Source organism: Pipistrellus hanaki (genome assembly GCF_964339955.1).
Source record: "Pipistrellus hanaki genome assembly, chromosome: 2".
NCBI lineage: Eukaryota > Metazoa > Chordata > Mammalia > Chiroptera > Vespertilionidae > Pipistrellus > Pipistrellus hanaki.
The window spans coordinates 193,856,264-193,874,358 of record NC_140504.1 but is presented as its reverse complement, the minus strand read 5'-3'; positions in this window follow the sequence as shown (position 1 = coordinate 193,874,358).

Here is an 18,095-nt window from a genome sequence, read left to right as displayed (position 1 = left end):
GCCCCCAACTGAAGATGTGCCCGCAACCAAGGTACATGCCCTTGACCTGAATCAAACCTGGAACCTTTCAGTCCGCAGGCCGATGCTGTATTCACTGAGCCAAACCTGTTTCTGCAAAAGCGAGATTTTTAATGCGTTCTGGGGAGTGGCTCTTTCCGGTTGCACAAACACACCTGGAGTAGGACCACAGCCTGTTTATCCTCCTAGGGTGCGTCTCTTACGTCGCCCGGGCCTTCCTCTCTCCCATTGGGCCAGAAGAAAAATTGGGCTGAGGCCTTTTCTGGTTGCCTCCCCTTCCTCCTCTCCTGTCCCCTCCCCCTTGTAGCTGAGGTGGCACCTTGGGGGTTTCCACTGAGAAGCTGGCCACGTCCACAGTTCTTTGCTCTTACGTCCTCTTCCCTCCTCCCTACGTTCTGTCGGCCCAGGGGAATTCAGTAGCCATTTCCATTAAGAGCTGACTCTGCTGGAGATGGATCACAGCCCCCCTTCCTGCACACATGAACGGGGATGCTGTCCTGGCGCGGGGACTGTGTGCTGTCCTGGCACAGGGCAGAGTCTCCTGAGACACCGCCATCACCCATGTGGCGTCCACCTTGGGTTGAGGACAGCAGGTCCCTGATGTGCTTCCTCTGAGTGTGGGGATTGGACGTGGAGAGCCTTCCTGGGAATGGCCTTTCTCTGCCTCTGTCTCCACCCCAACGGTTTGCATTCTCTACTGTCGGACGCTGCGCTCAGGATCCAGTTGGTGCTTATAATCCTGGGCTGGAAGAATGAGCCATTGTCTGCTGGGAACTCCCCAAGGAACCCCTACCCTGCCACCCCCAGGACAGACACTCTCCTGCTCCAGTGTGAGCCTCCATCCAGCTGCTTCCTGTCAATGAAAAAAATGTGCAGCCCAGCAGACAACGTGAATAGGAGTTTCTGTAAGAGTTTATTTGTGTCAAACAGAGGACACTTCCGGAAGCAAGATCGCCTCAGGCTGAGAAAAATGCTTCCCAGTTCCTGTTCTGCATTTAGATCTAAGGAGGGAACGTAAGGGAGGTTACAGGGAGGTGGGAGAACGCTGCGACGTATGTAGATCTCTAACTGGATTACAAGATACTTACCCAGATCATGTCCTCTCTAGAGGGGTCTGAAAAAGAGGCATTTCAAAGGGGAGTTCAGCTAGATCTACAAAAACAGTGCAGAGAGGAACCTGCTATCGGCCTTGGGTGTGACTACCCACCACCACCTGCCTGGTTAGAAATTTATGATCAGATCACCCTGTGAGGCTACCTTCAGTTAGATTTATTTATTTATTTTAATTTCTTTATTGATTATGGTGTCACATAATTGTCCTCAGCCCCTCATTCCCATCCCAAACCCCTCCCCATGTATTCCCCCACCCCTCTATTGTCCGTGACCACTGGTTAGGCTTATATGTATGCACACAAATCCTTTGGTTGATCTCTCCCCCTTACCCCCATCTTCCCCTACCTTCTCTCTGAGGTTTGACAGTCTGATTGATGCTTTCCTGTCTCCAGGTCTGTTTTTGTTCATCAGTTTATGTTGTTCATTATTTCCCCTAGATGCATGAGATCATGTGATACAAGATTTATTTATTTATTTATTTATTTAAAATATATTTTATTGATTTTTCACAGAGAGGAAGAGAGAGGGATAGAGAGTTAGAAACATCAATGAGAGAGAATCATCGATCAGCTGCCTCTTGCACACCCCCTACTGGGGATGCGCCAGCAACCAAGGTACATGCCCTTGACCGGAATCGAACCGGGGACCTTTCAGTCCGCAGGCTGATGCTCTATCCACTGAGCCAAACCGGTCCCGGCCAAGATTTATTTTTAAAATATATATTTCAGAGGGAGAAAGAGATTGGGGAGAGAGAGAAACATGGAAGAGAGAGAAACTTTGAACATACACCCTACTGGGGATAGAGCCCACAACCCAGGCATGCACCAGGATGGGTATTGAACCAGCGACCTCCCAGGGCATGGAACAACACTCAACCAACTGAGCCACACCAGCCAGGGCACAGTTAGATTTATTGCAGAGCCCCCGTTATCGTTCCTTAAACCCCTGCCCCCAAGGTGGACCTCTGTCCCCAGACCCCAATCCCCTCTGATGCCTAAGACCCATACTCTCCCCAGAGCTCAGCTTCTCCCCTCTGACTCAGAGGCTGCTGACCTGCCTCGGCTCCCCCAGCCTCAGAAGGGAGTCAGCTCCGGCCTCTCCTCCTCCAGAACCTGCCAGCAGCGCCCGTCTCACATGCTCTGCCACTAAAACAAGCAAACAGCTAATAACTGTTGTTTCTTCTGCTTTGTAGGAAAATGAATAGAACTATGCTTTGAACATTTTTTTTTCTTATAGTTTGGTCACTTGCTATCGCATTCTAGCAAGAAAAGGAAAAAAGGAAGAGAAAATAAACTGAGCTGTGGGGGACTGAGAGCCAGAACACTGCCTCCCTGGGAAGATCTCCACTGTTGGCACCACCATCCCCCACAGGTGCCCCAGGAGGGCTCTAACCGTCACGCCTGCTCACAGAGGAGGAACAGGCCTTGGGAGGGACTGGCCCGAGGTCACACAGGGAGTGAGTCTCTGGGCTGGGATTTGTACCCAAGTAGTGTGCCCTCGGCATGCCCGCTGGGCTCTTCTGCAAAACTGCCTCTCCCGCCCTAGCCAGTTTGCCTCAGTGGATAGAACGTTGGCCTGAGAACTGAAAGGCCCTATGTTCCATTCTGGTCAAGGGCTCATGCCAGGGCTGAGGGCTCAATCCCCAGTGGGGGGCTCAATCCCCAGTGGGGGACTAGGAAGCCGATCCATGCTTCTGTCTCATCCTGGATGTTTCTATATCTCTCTCTCCCTCTTCTTCTCTGAAATCAATAAAAATATATTTTTTAAAAAACAACACATATGTGTTATTCCACCTCCATGTATTAAAATGTATGCTTGTACAATGTTTAAAAACAAAACAAATCCCCCAAAAACCTGCCTCTCCCTTCCAGGGAAGGCCAGCAGAAGCCCAGCTCAGGTCCCTCTGGGCACATCTGGGTCTACTGTGCCCTTGGCTGATGGGCCCGCAGGTGTGTGGCTGCAGGTGTTTTGAACTACAGACAAATTCCATGGTTCCTAGCGGAGGCAGCCTGGGTTGTGCTGTCCATTTCCAGGAGAGCTCAGCCACAGGCCTCAGCACTCACTCCGGTGCCTCCTGTCACTCAGAGTCTGTTCAGTGGCGCTGTCTTCTCCATGTGACTCAGAGTTCCCCAGAGTCAGGACGTGGCAAACACACTGGGTACTCAGGGGAGTCTGTGGGGTAAGTGACTGACAGGAGAAGGATGGGGACCTAGAGGAAGGCTGTGCAGGCCAGGAACTCCACGTGGCAGCAATGGGCTGGCCATAGCTGGCCTTCCTCACACCGCCAAGGGCCACCTGTTCATTTGTGATGTCTAAGGACCCATGATTGCTGCCTGGCCTCACAGTGCCTTTGGTTCTGCAAACCACAGGATATCAGACAATACAGAACAGAGTGATATTGGGGTCAGGGTTACTGAAGTGGGGACTTAGGGGCTGGTGGTCATAAGGGAGATAATTGGGGGTGTGGGGAAGTGAAGTGGTCTCATGAGGGCAGGAATGGGGCCAAGGGAGACACAGTGTAGAGGAGGAAGGCACTTGGTATCCAAGAAGGGTTCTCTGGGGAAGAACCTGATAAATGTCGCCTGGTGGCAGCTGCCATGATGTTGGCAGGGATACATTCTATTGGCCTCTGCTTATTTCTGTCCATAGCTCCAAAATCACAAAGCATCCACCCTTTGGGCTTGAAAATGTCTAACTCTCAGGGCTTCCCCCTGCTCTCTCTGCTCCTATTCCTAGATTTAAGTTTCTGCACCCAGTTTGCTGAGCTAATCCCATCTTCCCCAGAGCAGACCTACCCTTTTCCTCCTGGGCAGGACAGAACATGGAATCGCTCCCTTTACCCTCTAAGATGGCACTGTCTCCCCTCCAGCTTGTCTCCTTTTGAATCCAGAATTCAGCCAGAGAAGACTCCTTCCATCTCCCTTCTTTCCAAGAAAACCCCCATCTTTTCCATGGCCCAGGGTCATTCACACAGTTCCTTTAGAATGGCCCAGCATCACCCTGCCCAGCCCTGACCCCTGCCTCTCATGCTGCTCCTGACCTCACCTCCCTCAGAGAAGCCTTGGGGTCTAGGACAGCCACAACCTCAGTCGCCCACCACTTGCTCCCTGAGGAGCTCATGATCTGCTATGTCACCTGCCATAAAATGTAACTTGATGCCTGGACACATTTCCTTAGTTCCCCTGGGGATGGCACCAGTGTCTTCTCCAGGATGTTTTAACTCTACAATGTTCTGATACCATTGATGTGGCCAAAGACCTCCAGGAACCATGCTCTCCGGTTTTGCTCTTTCCTATTTCACGTCAGGAACCCATGACACCTTCACTGTCTCACACCCAGGATGACAACTATGGGCATCAGTCAACCTCAGTCAGTGTCTGTGGAAGGGATCAACGAGCCAGGCCTCCACCCTGCCCTCCCTAACTTTCTCTCAATCCATTAATCAGAAGAGAGGCAATAATCGCATTAGGATTAAAGGTTGGAGACTGAGGGTTCTGATTGGATGTTAGCCTTTGAGAAAGTGTCTAAACACCAGGCACCAGAGGAGACATTCAGAATCCTCCATCTCTGCAGTCAGTGAAGTGGTTCTCACCAGGTTTGAGATCTGAGCCCCAGCCAACCCAGTCACAGCAGGTAAGTTACCACCCTCAGGTAAGGCAGCCGGCCTCATGGTGGCAGGAAGCCTGACATGGGACAGAGAGTGTCTCTCTCCCGGTCCCCCCACCCCCTTAAAAAATATTTTATTGATTTTTTACAGAGAGGAAGGGAGATAGATAGAGAGTTAGAAACATCGATGTGAGAGAAACATCGATCAACTGCCTCCTGCATACCCCCTACTTGGGATGTGCCCACAACCAAGGCACATGCCCTTGACCGGAATCGAACCCAGGATCTTTCAGTCCGAAGGCTGACACTCTATCCACTGAGCCAAACCGGTTTGGGCTCCCCCCCCCCCTTTTTTTCTTTTTCTTTTTACAGACAAACAGATTGAAGTAATTGATTTTGCCTCTTAGTATAGTTTTGCCTGAGTTTCAAACATTTGGATTTGTGCTTCAGTTTATTTATAAATGTGTAACCAAGCTGATTCCCTAACCCACCACATGCCCCAAATGAAAACATCGTAACTGTGGTTTTATTCCTAGAAATTTTATTTTTAAAAAATATATATTTTATTGATTTTATACAGAGGAAGGGAGAGAGATAGAGAGTTAGAAACATCGATGAAAGAGAGTCATCGATCAGCTGCCTCTTGCACACACCCTACCTGGGATATGCCCACAACCAAGGTACATGCCCTTGACCGGAATTGAACCCGGGTCCCTTCAGTCCCCAAGCTGACGCTCTATCCATTGAGCCAAACCGGTCCCGGCTTATTCCTAGAAATTTTAAATATTCAGTTTGAGTCTCTAGCGTGGTCTGAAAATTTCCCCCCCAAAAAGTGGGGGTCAGCTTTCAGGCTCTTCGGTACCCACTTCCCAGGCAAACTGGAATGAAAGATGTGGATGTTTCTGAGATGTTTGTCCTGGGGCCTACAGGGGAGCTATGGCTCTGTGGTCACCTAGCCCGGAATGGGACTCTGTAAACTGAGGCATGGGCTTTGGCCCTGAGTTGATTCCTGTGAAAATGGGGAGTCAGAGGATGGGGCTCAAAGGCTTGGCCTGATGAGGATGCCTTGTTCCCTGGACTTTTCCACAGGATTCCTTTGGAGCACCTTGAGGATGAGCATCAGGACCCCACCCACACTCCTGCAGCTGGCAGCAGAGAGCCTGCTGAGGGACCAGGCCTCGGCCATCGCAGCTCTGGAGTACCTGCCCGCTGAGCTCTTCCCGCAGCTGTTCATTCAGGCCTACCACAGTAGACATCTCCAGGTCCTGAAGGCGATCACACAAGCCTGGCCCTTCACTGTCCTCCCTCTGGGCTGTCTGCCAGACCTGTCACTGGACGAGGTCTTCAAAGCCGTGTTGGATGGGCTTGATGTTGTGCTTGCCCAGGAGGTTCGCCCCAGGTGAGGCTGCTCCAGGTGCCTGGTAGGGTCCTGGGCATCCTGGAGACAACGGGCAGCAGGGAGTGTGGAGGACCTTAGGGGGACCCGAGTTTTCTGAAGGTGCCTGTGAGGGTAGGGAGCCCTGGCACACTGCTGAGCTCACTGGGGAGTGAAGAACTGCCTACTGGGCAGAGGCACCTGCAAAACATTCCTTGCCTCTTCCCAGTGGTAGTCACAGGTACGAGAAGTGCAGACCAGGAGGGGTGGATGGAGATGAGCAGAGCAAAGCAGAAGGGAGAGGAGGGTAAGGGAGAAGCTGACCTTGGGGTTCAAAGTAGAAGCTCACGGTTGGGGTGGAGTCTGATTGTTGCTTCAACTCATATGCTCAGTCTCCTTCTTCCCTGCCCTCATTCTGTTCTTTTTATTTATTTATTTTCAATTTTTAAAAAATATATATGTTATTGATTTTTTTACAGAGAGGAAGGGAGAGAGATAGTTAGAAACATCAATGAGAGTCATCAATCAGCTGCCTCTTGCACGCCCCCTACTGGGGATGTGCCCGCAACCAAGGTACATGCCCTTAATCTGAATCGAACCTGGGACCCTTCAGTCCGCATGCTGACGCTCTATTCACTGAGCAAAACCAGTTTCGGCCTCATTCTTTTCTTCCTTCCTTCCTTCCTTCCTTCCTTCCTTCCTTCCTTCCTTCCTTCCTTCCTTCCTTCTTTCTTTCTTTCTTTCTTTCTTTCTTTCTTTCTTTCTTTTTTTAATAGTTTTTAATTGATTTCAGAGAGGAAGAGAGAGATAGAGATAGAAACACTAATGATGAGAATGAATCATTGATCAGCTGCCTCCCTCCAAAGCTCCCCTCCACACTGGGCATTCCTCCTATAAGCCAGGAATATGTCCTGATTGGGAGGCAAATCGTGACCTTCTGGTTCATAGTGAGATGCTCAGCTACTGAGAACACTGTCCATAAAGCCAATGCCCTGCTGACCTGAGGGAATCTCCAATAATGGCCCGCTTTCCCCACAGGAGATGCAAACTGCGGGTGCTGGATTTAAGGAACCTGGGTGCAGATTTCTGGAGAATGTGGTTGGGAGACAGCACCCAGAAGCACTCACCAACAGAACCAGTGGCTGTGCACAGGTCAAGCCCCAACATGGAGCACCCCTTAGCTCCCGTGGAGGTGTTCCTAGACCTTAACTTCAATGAAAGGGACAGGGAAGAGTTTCTCATGTACGTCATCCAATGGGCCCAGCAGAGGGAAGGGCTGCTACACCTGTGCTGCAAGAAGCTGAGGATTGCTGAGGTGCCCTTCTACAGGGTGAGGAAGGTCCTGGATGTGGTGCAGCTGGACTGCATCCAGGAGGTGGAACTGAAGTGCACCTGGTACCTGCCCACCCTGGGGACGTTTGCTCTTTACCTGGGGCAGATGAGGAACCTGCAGAGACTCACTCTCTCCCACATCCACATGTTGAATGAGGAGGTGGAGGAGGAGGAGGAGGAGGAGGAGGAGCAGGAAGAAGAGGAGTGGGAGGACGATGAGTGGGACAAGGACCTGCAGGAGGAGGAGCAGCAATCCTTTTCCCAATTCCTCTCTCAGATGCTCAGGCTGCAGCACCTACGAGAGCTCGACATGGATTCCCCCTCCTTCCTCCGAGGCCGTCTGGACCAGATGCTCAGGTGAGCTGTGTAACAGTGGACACAGTCCCTGAATGTGAAGAGAATGGTCTTATTAGGTGCTTTGGAGGGTGGCATCCTGTGAGCACCTAAAGGAACATGTTTTAAAATCTGCCTGTCAGGATGGGTAACAGAACTGGCTCAATGAGGGACCCAGCGACCCTGGGTGTGTGACTTCTTCCTTCGGGACAGATGTCTAAGTGATGAGGCCTTAGGAAGAGGGGAGCAAGGATGAGAAGCCACATCGGATGGAATATTTCCAGACATAAGCTCTGTGCCCACTAGCCATGTGAATACACGTGAGCCTGTTTCAGATTCCCCAGCTGTCAGAGGTGGCCCTGGGTACCACCCAGGAAGTCATTAGAGAAAGGAAAGGCATGATTCCGCAGCAAAAGAGCGGGAGTGGAAAGGATTGCAGAGTGAGAGATGGCTGCAGAGATGTAGGAGTGGAAGTCACCTCTGCAGAGTGGCCTTCCCAGATGTTGCCACAGGATCTTGCCCAGGTCTGCTCTATCACTCTCTTAAATCCTTACCTGAAAATATTTTTTCCCATTGATTTTTAGAGAGTGGAAGGGAGAAGAGAGAGAGAAACATCTATGTGAGAGTGACCCATGGATTGGTTGCCCTCTCTTCATGCCCCAATCAAGGCCAGGGGTTTAGCCTGCAAATGAGGAGCATGTGCTTGAGTGATAATCAAAGCTCAGACAGGTCAATTCAAAGGTCAACACTCTATCCACTGAGTCATTCCAGTTAGTGCCATGTTTGTTCTTTATGTATTATATGAGCGAGCCTCATGTGGCCCAGATGTCCAGTGCCTAGAGACAAGCAGTGGTCAGAAGGAAGCCTGGGTTGAAAGCACTCTTGGTTTTGTCTCCCAATCATAAGGTGCAGGGCTGGACACGGTCAGGCACTCTCAGCACGTTCCCAGGGTTCTCTATACATCCAGGCACCCTCCAGAGTGCTGAGCTGTGCTTGGCAGCTGAGGAACAAAAGCTCTGAAGATGTGGTGAACTTGACCCAGCCTAAAAGGAGACTGGGCGTCCTGGGTGTTTCCCTTCATGAGATTGTCAGGACAACCCTGGGCTTGGACAAATCCATCTTCTGCCCCTGGAGGAACCCCTCTACCAGATGCCCCCATCCTCAGGAACTAACTGCTCTGTCTCTCCCCAGGTGCCTGCAGACCCCCTTGGACAAACTATCCATAACAAATTGCTGGCAGTTGTTGCATTCAGACCTCACACACCTGTTCCAGTGCCCGGACCTCAGGCAGCTGAAGTCCCTGTGTCTGTATTCTGCCAGCCTCGCTGATTTTAGTCCTGACCCCCTCCGAGCTCTGCTGGAGGCCGTAGCACCCACCCTCCAGGAGCTGCACCTGGATAACTGTGCCATGGTGGACTCCCAAGTTGAGGCCATCCTGCCTATCCTGAGCCGCTGCCACCAGCTCAGGAAGTTCACCATCTCTAAGAACAACCTCTCCGCGGCCATGGTGGGGGAGCTGCTGCGCCACACAGCTGGGCTCTGCAATTTAGAGCTGGAGCTGTACCCCGTCCCCCTGGAGTGTTACACGACCCAGTGGGGGACTGTCAATCAAGGGAGACTGGCCCTGGTCCAGGCTGAGCTGACGGGGATCCTGAGGAAGTTAGGACAGAACAGGACTTTCTTTCTAGTCAACAAGTACGGTAATTATGTGTGACATCAGTAAAATTTATGACGTGGAGTTTTCATGACTTGTAGCTGTGTTCTGCCTGGTAATGACCCTGCTCAGTGGGAACCCTCAGCAAAAGCTTTGTTCTGGGCCCTTGGAAGCTCTAATCTAGAACCGGGGTGCATTATGCAGGGGACACCCACATCTCAGGTTCATGCTCACTGTGAATGGGGAAAGGAAGGGACCCAGCGTGGGTCTGCAATGATAAGGTCAACTGTTGGGGAGTTCATGGGACCTCAGGGGGCAAGGTCCTAGAATCAGAGACATGAATTGGATTTGCTTGTGGAGGGGGGAGGGGTTTCGTGGCCGTGGGAGTGAATCCTGGGGAGGATGGTGGAAAACGAATGATCAGAAATAAAGACAATTTCAAAGTCCACCGTCTGGTCTTCCCTCATGTACTCACCTGTCTCCCCACTTTAAACCCAGGACCCTGCAGTTACTGATGGAGAGGAAAAAAAAAAAAAAAGGTGGGGAGGGCTCAGGATCAGAACCTGGAACTGCTGGGATGCGGTTCGGCTGCACGGCTCAGCACCATGTTATCCCTCCCTCCAGGCCTTCTCTTCTCTCTGGGCATCTCTGACCTCCTTGTGACTGCTCAGTGGGTGGATACAATGGGACTTGCTATGTGGCCCACCAACCCCTGAGGTGAAGGGGACCAGGCTGCTGGCTCTGACGCTGGATGTCAGTGTTCTCTATGGTTCCTCAGGGGGACCCACATGTCTCAGGACTTGTGCCAGCAGGGATCCAGGGACAAGGCAGGACCCCCAGTTCCAAAAGGGCTTATCACATTGCAGAGGCCCTGAGTTTCTGGGCTTCCCAGCCCATGCCTGTCAGCCTGGTGCAGAGGAAGTAACCTGCTTATGGCCAGCAAAACCATTGAAATTCCTTTGAGCAAAATATTAGTTATTCAGGGACATAACACTTTTTCTGAGGATTTGTATACCACATAGAAAAGACCCCGGCAAGAGGGGTGGGGCAGGTCATATCCATGGGGGATTGGCTTATGCCCATTACACCTTCCGCCTCTCTATGGAGCTAGACTAGAGAGCATGTTCTGAAACCAGCCTGTCAGGAAGGGGAGCAGACACACTGCACAAATGAATGAGCTTCTTGCCTGTGCTCAGTCGCTGTATTAGGTAGTGTGCCCCGGAAGAGCCAACAGGGACACATGGACACAGGTAGATTTACAGGGATAGGCTCCAGCCTTCAGTCCCAATGCCTGCCCTCTGTAAGCTGGAGAACCTACAAAGCCAATGGAATAGCTCAGGCCAAGTTTGAAGACCTGAGAACCAGGAGAGCCCATGGCAGAACCCCCAGTCTGAGCCCATAGGCCTGAGAATAAAGGGCAGCTGGTGCACACCCAGGAGTTTGATGCCCTGACAACCAGGAACCTATGTTCACCATCAGCTAAAACCAAAGAAGAGAGAATCCTTCCTTCCTTTTTCTTTCTATTCCTCTTGGGCCCCCAAGAGATTGGAGGAAGCCCAGCTGCACTGTAAGATCTCCTTACTCGTGTGCTGAATCAAAACTAACCTGGTCCATTCCCACCCAGAATGCCTTTACCAGCTACTTGGTCAACCTTTAGCGCCATCAAGTTCAGTGGTCGCCAACTGGTGATCCATGAGGTCCAAAAGTTGGCGACCTCAAGTCAAGTTGACACATAAAATTTACCCATCACAGGGACCCTAATCAAAGGTCACCCGAATGAAGACTCACACTGAGGAGGGATGCTGGTGGGTGGAGGGACCTCAGGCAAGAACCTCAGTTCCCCTGTCAGATGAGGACATGGTGCTCACCCAGCTTAGTGGATGCTTGTAAGATCCAAGGAGACGGTGCATGTTGAGGGCTTGGCAGTGGGCCTGGCGTAGAGTAAGAGTCAGTAAATAGGCTTTTCCTCTTTTCCCTCCCAGCAGAAGCCCCCAGGATCCTTGCCCCTCAGTCTCATGCTCTCTAGGGAAGAGAGCCCAGCACGGGGCGCCCAGTGGGACTCAGCTTCTGCATGGGTCCCTCTGATCCTGCTTCACCCAAACAGCTGAAGCAGTCAGCCCTGGGGTGGGGGTGGTGGGGTTAGAGTGCAAAGAGTGGATTCATCTCTGGTGATTATCAGGAAAAACAGCCATGCCTCAGGATTGGTTTGCCACCTGCTGGTCAGATCTGCAACAGAGCTATGGTGTTGAGTGGTTATAAAATCTGCTGTTATGTAGGTTTTATTATTTGAGTAGAAATATTTTTATTGTGAGTTCTGTAAATGTTAATGATATAAACTGCCCATTAAAGTGATTAAGGAGCATGCCCGGTATATCTCTGGGGTTGAGTTTGAACTATGAACCAGGAGGTCAAATTTCCATTCCTGGTTTGGCATATGCCTGGGGTTGTGGGCTGGATCCCTGGTGGGGGCCAATCAATGATTCTCTCTCTCTCTCTCTCTTTTTTTTTAAATAAGTTTTTATTGTTCATATTATTACAAATGTTCCTTTTCCCCCCCCCCACCATTGCTCTCCTCCACCAGGTTCCCACCCCACCCTCTGCCCTTTCCCCACTCCCCATTGTCCTCATCCATAGGTGCAGAGTTTATGTTCAGTCTCTTCCCACGCCCCCCTCTCCCCTTTTCCCCAAGAATCATCAGTTCACTCCCCTTCCATACCTCTGATTCTATTATATTCAACAGTTACTATTGTTCATCAGATTTTTTTTTTAATTTCCTTGGTTTTTAGATTCACTTGTTGATAGTTACGTATTTGTTGTTCATAGTTTTTATCTTTATTTACTTTCTCTTCTGAAAGAACCCCCTTCAGCAATTCATATAATTCTGGTTTGGTGGTGATGAACTCCTTTAGCTTTTTTTTATTAGTGAAGCTCTTTATCTGACCTTCGATTCTGAGTGATAGCTTTGCTGGATAGATTATCTTTGGCTGTAGGTTCTTACTATTCATCACCTTGAATATTTCTTGCCATTCCCTTCTGGTCTGCATGGTTTCTTTGAGAAGTCAGCTGACAATCGTATAGGTGCTCCTTTATAGGTAACTACCTTCTTTGCTCTTGCTTCCTTTAATATTCTCTCTTTGTCTTTTGCTCTTGGAATTTTAATTATGAGGTGTCTTGGTGTGGTCCTCTTTGGATTCCTTTTGTTTGGAGTTCTGTGCGCTTCCTGGACTTGTAAGTCTAATTCTTTCATCAGGTGGGGGAAGTTTTCTGTCACTATTTCTTTCAGTATGTTTTCGATATCTTGCTCTCTCTCATCTTCTGGGACCCCCATAATTCTGATGTTGGTTCGCTTGAAGTTGTCCCAGAGGTTTCTTACATTATTTTCAATTTTCTGGATTCTCTTGCTTTCTAGCTTCTGTGGAGGAGTGTCTTCTGGCTCTTTATGTTCCAAATCTTTGACTTGATTCTTGCGATCTTCCCTTCTGTTTTTAGGACTCTGTAAAATATGTTTTATTTCAGACAATGTATTCTTTATTTCTTGTTGATCCCTTATCATTTCTTGTTGATCCTTTATCATTTCTTGTTGACTCCTTATTAATTCTAGTTGATCTCTTTTCATATCATCATAGGTCTTATCCATCTTTTCTAGGAAATTCTTGAAAAACCTTATAAGTGTAGATTTGAACTCTATATCCAGACGCTTTTTGTTCTCCATTTCTTTCGTTTGTGATCTATTTTGTTGTCGCATTTCGCAGTTACAGATGGGACAGGGTTTCAGGGTGGAGCCTACAGCTTTGGCTTCCGTCAGCCCCGCCCTATGCGGGTCCTTCAGTGCTCGCTGCCAGCGCCTCTGAGAGAAAGGTGCCCTTGATTTTCGCCTGCTGCCAAACAGTCTATGCTCTCCCCCAATGAGCCAGGTATTGGGGTTCAGTTCAGTTGGAAGTGGAATTGGAGGTGGCGTTCAGAGCAGTCTGGAGCCCCAGTCTCCTTCCGGCCAGGGCTATCCCACGGCACAGCTGACTGTCCCTTCTCTGCTCGCAGTGTGCGCACCTCCGGGACCTCCTTTTGCGGCTTCCCCGGAGTCCCGCCTTACAGCCCGGGTCCCCGGGGTCTGGGCTAGAACTGGGGTTCAGAGCAGTCGGGGGCCCAGCACAGTCGGAGTTTTATCTCCTTTCCGCTAGGGAACGCCCGCCAGGCACTCCGCCTCCCCCTCCTCTCTGGCTCGTCCTCTCCACGCGCCACGTCTCCGTACCTTGGGCTTTTCCAGCTCCTCCGCGCCTCCTTCTGGTTTTCTCCTTGCTTCTCGCTGTAGAATTTCCAGTCAGTCAACCTTCCTGTAGTTCTGGGCAATGTCCGTTTTATATTTTAGTTGTATTTTATTGAAATTGTTGTGTGCGGCTGCGGCTAGGTGTTCACCTGGGCACAGCCATCTTGGATCTCCCAATGATTCTCTCTTATTTGTGATGTTTCCTTTACTTTCTCCATCTTCCTGAAATCAATACAAACATTAAAAATCCAAAATAGAATGATAAAGGAAATTTAGTATTTTAGAAACTGCATGGGGACATTTCATATTTTTTATTTTTTAAATTACTGATTGTTTAAAGTATTACATAAGTCTTCTTTTTCCCACATTGATTTCTCCTTTGCCAATCTCATCTCCAGGCAAATGCCCTCAGCCCCTTACTGTCTTTGTCCTGTGCTATGCTCCTATGTACGCATATAAGTCCTTTGGTTCACCTCTTACCCCCTCACCCCCACCTGCCTAGTGGAGGCAGCCTGGGTTTGTGCTGCCCTTTTCCAGGACAAGGGTGAAGGGGTGCCACAAGGGCAGCAATGGGGCCCTGGAGACACGGTGTAATGAGGGACAGCACTTGCTATCTGGGAAGAGTTCTCTGTGGAAGAACTCAACCCTAAGATAAATGTTGTCTGGTGGCATGTGCCATGATGTTGCCATGACGGGGTTACCTGCTATTGGCCAACGATTATGTCTGTCCCTGGCTCAAACATGAAAATGTCTAACTCGCCGAAACCGGTTTGGCTCAGTGGTAGAGTGTCGGTCTGCGGACTGAAAGGTCCCGAGTTCGATTCCGGTCAAGGGCATGTACCTAGGTTGTGGGAACATCCCTGGTAGGGGGTGTGCAGGAGGCAGCTGGTCAATGTCTCTCTCTCATCGACATTTCTATCTCTATCTCTCTCCCTTCCTCTCTGTAAAAAATCAATGAAATATATTAAAAAGAAAAAGAAAATGTCTAACTCCCTGATTGGGTCACTTTCCTACTAATCACAGTCTTACATTTAATCTTCCCCACCCAGATTTGAGAGCTAATCGCATCTTCCCCAGAGCAGACCCTCCCTTTCCTCCTGGGCGAGGCGGAGTATAGAATCCTCTCCCTTTGCCCTCTAGGATGGCACTTCTCCCCTCCAGCTGGTCTCTTTTAGACCCTGAGTTCAGCCAGAGAAGACTCCTTCCATCTCCCTTCTTTCCAAGAATAATCCCCATCTTTTCCATGGCCCTGGGTCATTCACAGGGTCCCATTAGGATGGCCCAGTGCTACCCTGCTCAGCCCTGACCCCTGCTTGTCATGACCTGGCCTTTCTCAGAGAAACCCTGTGGTCTGAAGCCTTGTGACCTCGCAAAGAGAAGCCACATCCTCAATCGCCCACTCCTCGCTGCCTGAGGAGCTCATAACCTGCTTGCTATGTCCCCTGACAGAAAACCTGAGTGACAACTAGATGTATGGACACTTTTCTTTTGCCCTGGGGATGCCACCATCGCCTTCTCGGCTGTCTTAACTGAGGATGCATCTGGATTACTTTGTTGTGGCCCCAAATCCCAGCAACCCATGCTCTCAGGTTGTGTTCTTTTCTGTCTAATGGCAGGAACCCATTACACCCTTAAATGTCTCACATGGAGGATGACAACTATGGGCCTTCAGTCAACCTCAGTCAGTGTCAGTGGAAGGATTCAATGAACCAGGCCTCCACCGTGCCCCTCCCTAACTTTCTCTTTTCTAAACCCGATTTCTGGTTTGGTCAATTAATCTGGAGACAGGCAATATCTCGTTAGGATTAAGGGATAGAGACTAAGAGTTCTGATTGGATGTTAGTCTTTGAGAAGGTGTCTAAAAACGTCAGGCACCAGAGGAGAGAGTCAGAGTCCTTCAGCTCTGCAGTCAGTGCCCTGGCTCTCCACCAGGTCTGAGATCTGAGCCCCAGCCAACCCGGTCACAGCAGGTAAGGTACCAACCTCAGCTAAGGAGTCAGCCTCATGGTGGCACGAAACCTGAACTGGCACCGAGAGCTTTTCATTTCCTTCCTTCCTTCCTTCCTTCCTTCCTTCCTTCCTTCCTTCCTTCCTTCCTTCCTTCTTTCCTTCCTTCCTTCCTTCCTTAAAATGTATTTTATTGATTTCAGAGAGGAAGCGGGAGGGAGATGGAAACAGTATCAATGAGAGACAATAATTGGTCAGCTGCCTCCTCAAGCCCTCTACTGGGGATAGAGAACAAAACTTAGGCCTTTGACCAAAATAAAACCCAGGACCCTTCAATCCATTGGCTGAACCGGTCTCCACTGAGGCAAACCAGCTAGGGCTTTTTCTCTTCCTTTACAGACTAACAGGTTGACGGCTTTGATTTTGCCTCTAAGTGTAGCTTTTCCTGAATTCCAACCATTTGCATCAGGGCTACAGTTTATTTTTTAAATATCTAAAGCTGATTCCCTGACCCCAACCCCTTCCACCTTGCCTTCCCAGTGAAAACATCTTAACTGTTAACTATTGGGGTTTTTAGTTTTGGACAGTTTAAATATTTATTTTATTAAAATATATATATTTTATTGATTTTTCACAGACAGGAAGAGAGAGGGATAGAGAGTGAGAAACATCAATGAGAGAGAAACATCTATTAGCTGCCTCCTGCACATCGCCTACTAGGGATGTGGCTGCAACTAAGGTACATGCCCTTGACTGGAATTGAACCTGGGACCTTTCAGTCCACAGGCCGACGCCGTATCCACTGAACCAAACCATTTTCGGCTGGACAGTTTAAATATTTAGTTTGTGTCCCTAGATTGGTCTGAAACTTTTCTGCCCAATAAGTTGGGGGTCAGCATTTAGGCTCCTGAGTACCCACTTCATAGTCAGACTGGAATGAAAGATGTGGGTGCTTCTGAGATGCTTGTCCTGGGGCCTGCAGGGGAGAGCTATGGCTCTGAGGCCACAGAGCCCAGAAAGGGTCTTACTAAACCGAGACTGTCCCCATTGCCAGGCAGTGGCTTTAACCCTGGGGTGATCCCTCTGAGGCCCTGAATGGAAGGCAGTGCCTGGGCCTGCCTTCAGCCACGTTGCAGGCGGAACCTCAGGAGGCCCCAAAGTGGACCTCTGTCTGGGTCCCCGTGCAGAGAAATGGGGAGATTGGTTGGACAGCATTCGGGATTATTGGTCGACTGTCTGCCGGGAGTTTCTAATATAACGAGGAGTTTTTATGAAAGGGAATGGCCTTGGGTAAGCCCACCCATGTCACCAGGAAATCAGTCAAAGTAGAAGTGCCAGTTAAGGTTTAGATCCTGACCACCCTGTCCAGGTACAGAACCCAGCGAAAATGGAAAGAGTATCGCCTACTGGGTGGGGAAACATGGATGCTTGAAGCATAGACTGCTGCTACCTGGGATCACTGTGACCTAGGATGCTCTTGGTGAAGAATTTGAAAAACTTGATCTTCCGTGGAAGAACCTGTTTCCTTTGATAAACATCGCCTGGTGGCAGCTGCCATGATGTTGACAGGGCTACATGCTATAGGCCCAGGTTTATTTCTGTCTCTGGTTCCAAGAGCCCAAAGCATTCCACCCTCAATGCCCTTTGGTCTTGAAAATGTCGAACTTCCAGGGCTGGCCCCTTTTTTCTCTGCTCCCATTCTTAGATTTAATCTTCCCCAACCAGTTTGCTGAGCTAATCTCATCTTCCCCAGAGCAGACCCACCCTTTTCCTCCTGGGCGGGACAGAAGATGGAATCTCTCCCTTTGCCCTCTAGGATGGCACTGGCTCCCCTCCAGCTTGTCTCCTTTTGAATCCAGAATTCAGCCAGAGAAGACTCCTTCCATCTCCCTTCTTTCCAAGAAACCCCCCATCTTTTCCATGGCCCAGGGTCATTCACACAGTTCCTTAGGATGGCCCAGCATCACCCTGCCCAGCCCTGACCCCTGCCTCTCATGCTGCTCCTGACCTCACCTCCCTAAGAGAAGCCTTGGGGTCTAGGACAGCCACAACCTCAGTCGCCCACCACTTGCTCCTCGAGGAGCTCATAATCTGCTATGTCACCTGCCATAAAAGAGAACTTGATGCCTGGACACATTTCCTTAGTTCCCCTGGGGATGGCACCAGTGTCTTCTCCAGGATGTTTTAACTCTGCGATGTTCTGATAACTCTGATGTGGCCAAATACCTCCAGCAACTGTGCTCTCTGGGTTTGCTCTTTCCTATTTAACATCAGGAACCCATGACATCTTCACTGTCTCACATAAAGGATGACAATTATGGGCTATCATTCTACCTCAGTGTATATGGAAGGGATCAATGATCCAGGCTTTCACCTTGCCCCTCCCTAACTTTCAATTCATTAATCTGAAGAGAGGCAATAATTGTATTAGGAGACTGAGGGTTCTGATTAGA